The sequence below is a fragment of the Macrotis lagotis genome, chromosome 1, assembly GCF_037893015.1.
Source record: "Macrotis lagotis isolate mMagLag1 chromosome 1, bilby.v1.9.chrom.fasta, whole genome shotgun sequence".
Taxonomy (NCBI): domain Eukaryota; kingdom Metazoa; phylum Chordata; class Mammalia; order Peramelemorphia; family Peramelidae; genus Macrotis; species Macrotis lagotis.
In genome coordinates this window covers 879,387,436-879,393,644 of record NC_133658.1, presented here as the reverse complement: position 1 = coordinate 879,393,644, position 6,209 = coordinate 879,387,436, and positions in this window count along the sequence as shown.

The window sequence follows — 6,209 nt, the reverse complement described above, 5'->3', positions numbered from 1 at the left end:
CTATGCAATTCTTTTTCCAGAGTCCCTCACCCTGTCTTTGCCTCTAAAATCATTCATCATCATTACCTGGATGGGCTTCAATCTTGTTGCCAACTTCCCTCCCATCCAAGGGGCATCTTCTGGAGAAGGTTCCTGGATTTGATGTTCCCCACCTTCCTTCTTTCCAATCCCAGCCTCTCTTTCTCCAAGTTCTGCAGAAATCCACAGTGAGCAGAGATCCTCAAGGAGTCTTGGTGAAATTCTCCTGATGACTTAAGGCTCCCCCCACCCTCTGGAAGGAGGGAGGAGAAGGAAAGTCTTCTTGCCTAAAAAAATGATTTGGTGGGTCCATTCAACTCTTCCTAGCTGGGAGGATAAGACACCTCTAGATTTCAAACTCCCATCAGTGCCTGTATTGTTGTTGACTTTGGGGAGAGGAGTCCCCCAGCCCTGGGTGAATCTTGGAAGGAAGCTGGTCTTTTGCTTCAGGCCTGGCCTCTCCAGGGAAGGCAGAAAAGGTAGACTGGGATGCTTTCACCTTTGCTGCTGTCATGAGCTGTCATAAGGCTCTCAGTTTTATGTACCATATGGACTTGGGAAAAAAAGGATTTAGAAATATCAAAAACGGGGAGAACTTTCAAGGTCAGCAACAGTCTGGTGGGGTAAGGGTGGAGGTGGGAGATCCCTCCACACCTGGGAAAAATGGAACTGAAACTTGAAGTTCCTGCACATTGTGCCTTTGAAGGCAGGCCACATGGAAAGACTCTCTTGGGACCAGTTTGATGCCATTAAATATTCTCAGCTTGATATTTCAAACCCAAAGTTGAAGGACATTTATCAACATACAAAAATCTTGTTATGACATGATGGAGGGATGTTGGGTTTTGTTTTGTTTTGTTTTTTCCTTTTTCCTTCAGGGCTACCAAGGTTTAATCTCCCAACTCTGTAAATATGTATGAAGATGATTTTAAGAGCATGTATTTATGTCATTGACTGTAAATGCTCCATTTTTAAAGTTTTATAACTTATGTTATTTAATTAATCAACCAGCTGCAGTAAAGTGATGGAGATGGGTCCAGGAGAAGGATCTCATGGAGATAAGTCCTCACATGGGCAGGAAAAAAAATTGCAATCACAATTTAATGTTCCCACCCAATGGAAAACATTTCTTAGTGGGTAATAAAATGGAAGCCTCACTCTTTCCAAATTAGTTCTCTAGCATGGAAATCATGGATTTTTCTTATCTTGATAGTAAAATTTTATCTCAATCATTGTTCAAAATTACAAAATTTTCTCTTTTTCCTCCTCCAATTTTCAAGGTTTTGCTACTTCCAGGGAAAGAGTTCTGTGGTTGAAAGCCCCCCTTCTACTCTGTAATAATTGACATTGTTGGAGGTAGGGATTATTAAATGAGAGGAAATCATTTTTTGCATGTGAAATTTTGCTGGTCATCTTTTAGCACTCTCCTCATGTGATTCCTGATCTAAGTGTCCCAACAATTAAAAAGAAAAAAATGAAAAAAAGTTTTATTTTTTTTAAAGTGGTGTTTTCTGGTCAAGTGATGGTCCTCTGAACACTGAATCAGAAAGATTCTGTTATCTGTCTGCCATGTGAAGAAAATTAAAAATAAAAACAAAAATGAAATGCATCTTTAGATCAGCTTGTGTGAAGGGTCTTTTTTCTCTTAGCCTTGGTTCTTCACAGTAGGAATTCTGGACTTAGGTGGGAAGTTGGATTATCTGGTCTCTGAAAGGGAGCAAGAGGGAAAGAGAGAGAGAGGGTTTGGTGACTGAGCCACTGCCTTGCTCTCTCCTTTGCTATTCAGCATTCAAAACTTTCTTCTTCTAGCTCCATCTCCCTCTCTCCTGTTACTCACTCTCTATATCTTTCTCTTTGTCCCTCCTTCCTATCTTTTTCTCCTTTCTTTTTCATTCTTTTCCCTTCTCTCTCTCTCTCTCTCTCTCTCTCTCTCTCTCTCTCTCTCTCTCTCTCTCTCTCTCTCTCTCTCTCTCTCATTTGTCTCTATTTCTTTTCCCTCCATCTCCTTCCCCCCCATCAAGAATCACATTTTTCTACATAGTCTCAGCATTACAGAGCTATCTAGGGGACCACCAAGACTGTGCTGGGGAGAAGGTCACACCTGTAAGGTATGGTTGAGAAATTAAGTGGGGGTGGGAAAGTGTGATATTGGCATAGGAAACTAAAGTAAACATTCATGGAAAGAGGGGAACATTGAAAGGGAAAATTGGGAAAGAAACATTGATAGGTGATGTTAATGACATCTATTGATGGTCATTTGGGAAGTATTCATTGATTAAGAGGTCTAGGTAGCTCAGTGGGTAGAATCAGGAGGACCTGAGTTCAAATTTGATCTCAGACACTTGTTATCCACATGGGCAACGCACATTGCCTCACATCCAGGTCCATCTCCAGTCATCCTGACTCATATCTGGCCACAGCACCTAGATGACTCTGGAGAAGAAAGTGAGGCTGGTGACTTAGCACAGTGCCCCCCTTGCTCAAATCCAATTCACTTGCTTGCCATGGCAGCACCTCTCTGATGTCATGGTCTTCTTCAAGAATGAAGGACAAGGGGGCAGCTAGGTGGCTCAGTGGATAGAGCAGTGGCCCTGGAGTCAGCAGTACCTGAGTTCAAATCCTACCTCAGACACTTAATAATTATCTAGCTGTGTGACCTTGGGCAAGCCACTTAACCCCATTGCCTTGCAAAAAAAAAAAACTAAAAAAAATGAAGGACAAACAGCATCATTCATTGATAGGAGATTGAGAAGGAAGTGAAAGTCAACAGAGGCATTGACAAGAAAGTTGGGGAAACTGTTGATAGGGAAAGTGAGGAGCAGACATTGATGAGGGATTAAAAAGGGACATTAACATAATTATAAGAGAATCATTATTAGGAAGTGAGGATATTGGCAGAACATGTTGGGAAGGAGGCATTGGTTGGAGAAGCTGTTGACAGGAGGTGAGTAATAGACATTGAGGGGAGACTGAGAAAAGGGTATTGAAGGAAAGTGAGTCACTGGTGTGTCATGGGGATCTTAACAGGCAGGTTAGGGTAGTAATCAATGGAGGAAGTGAGGGTTAAGTTAGGGGAGATTAGGGAAGGGTTGGGAATTGACTAAATTGGTTGTAGAGAAAAGGAAAAAAATAACAGGATTTTGTCACTTCACTGAGAGTCAGTCAAGGGCAGAAATGAAAGCCCAATTTTCTGTTTTCCCACTAATGGGTTAAAATGCATCAACTTCCCCCATCCACCCTACCTCCCCCTAAAATTCATTAAGAAAGAAGCACATTTTACTTCAGAATAAAAAGAACAGAGACAAAAGGGAAAGATCAAAGCAGAATGATTAGTTTTTTCTCTAGGCATACCCCCTTCCCCCTGTCATTCTCTTCCTTTAACATCAGAGAAGAGGGAGGAAGGAAAGAGAAAACAGGGAAGGAGCTTAAAGGTATTTCCTCCTCTGGCTGAACTAAAGGCTTCATTTCAGTCAGAAACTCTGGGCCAGAGAGCTTGGTTGTTGGGTTTTTCTCCTTTTCTTTCCTCTCCCTTTGACATGCTATTCTGCTGAATCCATAGTTCCAGAAGTTAGGAGCTAGAATAGAGGGAACACCTCCTTGTGAGGAGACAGCTGTTTGAGGGGGATTGCTAATAGTGGCCCTCTCCAGTCTGCTAGCTTCCAAAGACACTCTTGTCTCCATCCCTGAAAAGTCAGAGACACACACATCTATTTTCAGGCGATGTCTGTGAGACACCAATGACCTCCAGAAACTAACCCTGACCCTTTGTCTCCAATGGAAGGGAAAGTTGATGGGGGCAACGGGAGGTCCTGCGTAAAGGAAATGGCAAATTGGAAAGGCAGTCACTAGAGTAAATCACATGGCAATCTCTTTCACTTAAAGTAACTGGCTCAAATTTCCTTTTGACAAATGGCAATATATTTATGGGAGACAGGGAGAAAGGAGAGAGAGAGAGAGAGAGAGAGAGAGAGAGAGAGAGAGAGAGAGAGAGATTGAGAGACAGAGAGACAGAGACAGAGAGGAAGAGAGAAAGAGACAGAGAGCACTTGGGCCATGATAACCTTATGAAGGAGATGGTGTATATGCTGTTCTCCCCATTTCATTGATTTCATTGATTTCTGCCAGAATCTTCCAAAATCACTTAGACAGCAATTATCTTCCAACTTTTGATCTAATGCTTGCTCCCTCTCCACAATACAGAGGGAGACCTGCACATTTCTTCAGGAAACTCACAGAATCTCAGAGGTCATCTAGTCCAATGATAGCTGAAAACAAGTTTCTTTTTTTTTTTTAGGTTTTTTGCTAGGCAATAGGGTTAAGTGGCTTGCCCAAGGCCATACAGCTAGGTCATTATTAAGTGTCTGATGGTGGATTTGAACTCAGGTATTTGTGACTCCAGGGCTGGTGCTCTATCCACTGTGCCACCTAGCCACCCCAACAAATTTCTTTTGACAACCACATCTTCTATAGACCTCTCAGGTTTCCAAGTATTTTATTTATATTGTCTTCAACAATCCCAGGAGGTAGGTGCTATGGTTTTACAGATGAGGAAACTGAAATTAAGAGAGTTTAAGTGAGTTGCCCAGGGTTACACAGCACAGTATCCAAGACAGGATTCAAACTCAAGTCTTATTGACTCTAAATCCAACCCTTAATCCACTGTGCCATCTAATAGTCTCTTGAAAAAATACCCAATGAGTGGTCCTCCAACCTATATAAGAAGGAAAGAAATAAGCATTCTTCCTATGGCTACTTTATGCAGACATTGTGATAAGCAATTTATAAATATTATCTATTTCATCCTCAAAACCCCCCTGGAAAGTAGGTGCTGTTATGTCCCTCATTTTATGGTTGAAGAAAGTGAAGCAAACAGAGGTTGAATGAGTTACTCTGGGTCATATAAATAGTAAGTCTCTGAGGGCAAATTTGAACCCAGGTCATCCTGCCTCCGGGCCAGGGCTCTATCCACTTCGATAATTGACCAAAGACTTTCAGGGAAAGGGAACTGCTCAATCATTAACTCAGTTATGGGTACATGTTAGATTAATGCCAGATTAATGCCATTTCCAATTTCTGTCTTTTATTTTACTTTCTCAAATTAGTAGAAAGCCTATCCTGACTTCAAGCCTAAACTTCATTCTCCCTCCCCTCCCCATCCCCCCCCCCCCCAGGCTGCTCTAGGCTAAATCTCCCCCGGTCCTTTATTTTAGTAGATCTTCCTAATTTGTGTTACAGTAGAAAGAGCATTGGGGGACCTGTGTTCAAATCCTCTCTCTGATGTTTATAATTTGGACAAATTACTTAACCTCTTTCTGCTTAAGTTTGCTCATTTGAAAAATAAAGGGTTAGGAACCTCTGAGGTCCATTATAGTTCTTTCTGTAACCCTACATTAGGAACTCAAGGTCTTTGCCAAATTTTTGTAGTAGCAGGAAAAGAAGCATTGTTCTCTTGGTCCTAACTTGAAATCTGTAGACTATTTGGCTGAGTAGTGACTATATTTATTTTTAGAAATCTCACAGTTTTGTAACAAGATTCCCCTGGGATTTGACTTTCCCAAGGCATGTCCATACTGGCTAGATAATCCAGTCGTTTACTGGGGGAAGAGATCTTGAGACTTACAAGGAGTGGTGACCTTTCCTTATGGAGTGAAGTTGATGTGCTTGGGGCTGATACATAGACTGGATGAACACTGAGCACTACTCCAAAGCTGAAAATAGTAATTCATGCTCTAGCCAAGCAGAACAAACCATGTCCCCAAGTCAACTCTTAAGACAAATTCACCTGGGGAGAGTGGGATGAGACCAGGGCCAGGTCAGAGAAATAAATCCATGATGGGAAGAACTGGTATCATCTGAAAGCTTCTTATTTTCTTGTGAAATAGTTATTAAGATTAGTTGTTTATACTTCTGAGGACTGAGGACTTCTGGGACACGATGCTCTAATTAAAGCTCCACCATGTTGTTCTATATCTTCATGATTTGGCTAAATTTGGGGTTCACAGCCTGGTCCTTTCCAGCCAGTGAGTCCTGGGACATTTTTCCTGAGGTCATCATGGGATTTGAAGGCACTGTATTATAGGGGGAAAATATATAGGACCTGTAGAAAGAAATCCTGGATTTCAATCAGCCAGCCAATATGCATTTATTAAATACTGTGTGTTAGGTACTGTGACGTATGTTGGGGATAAAAA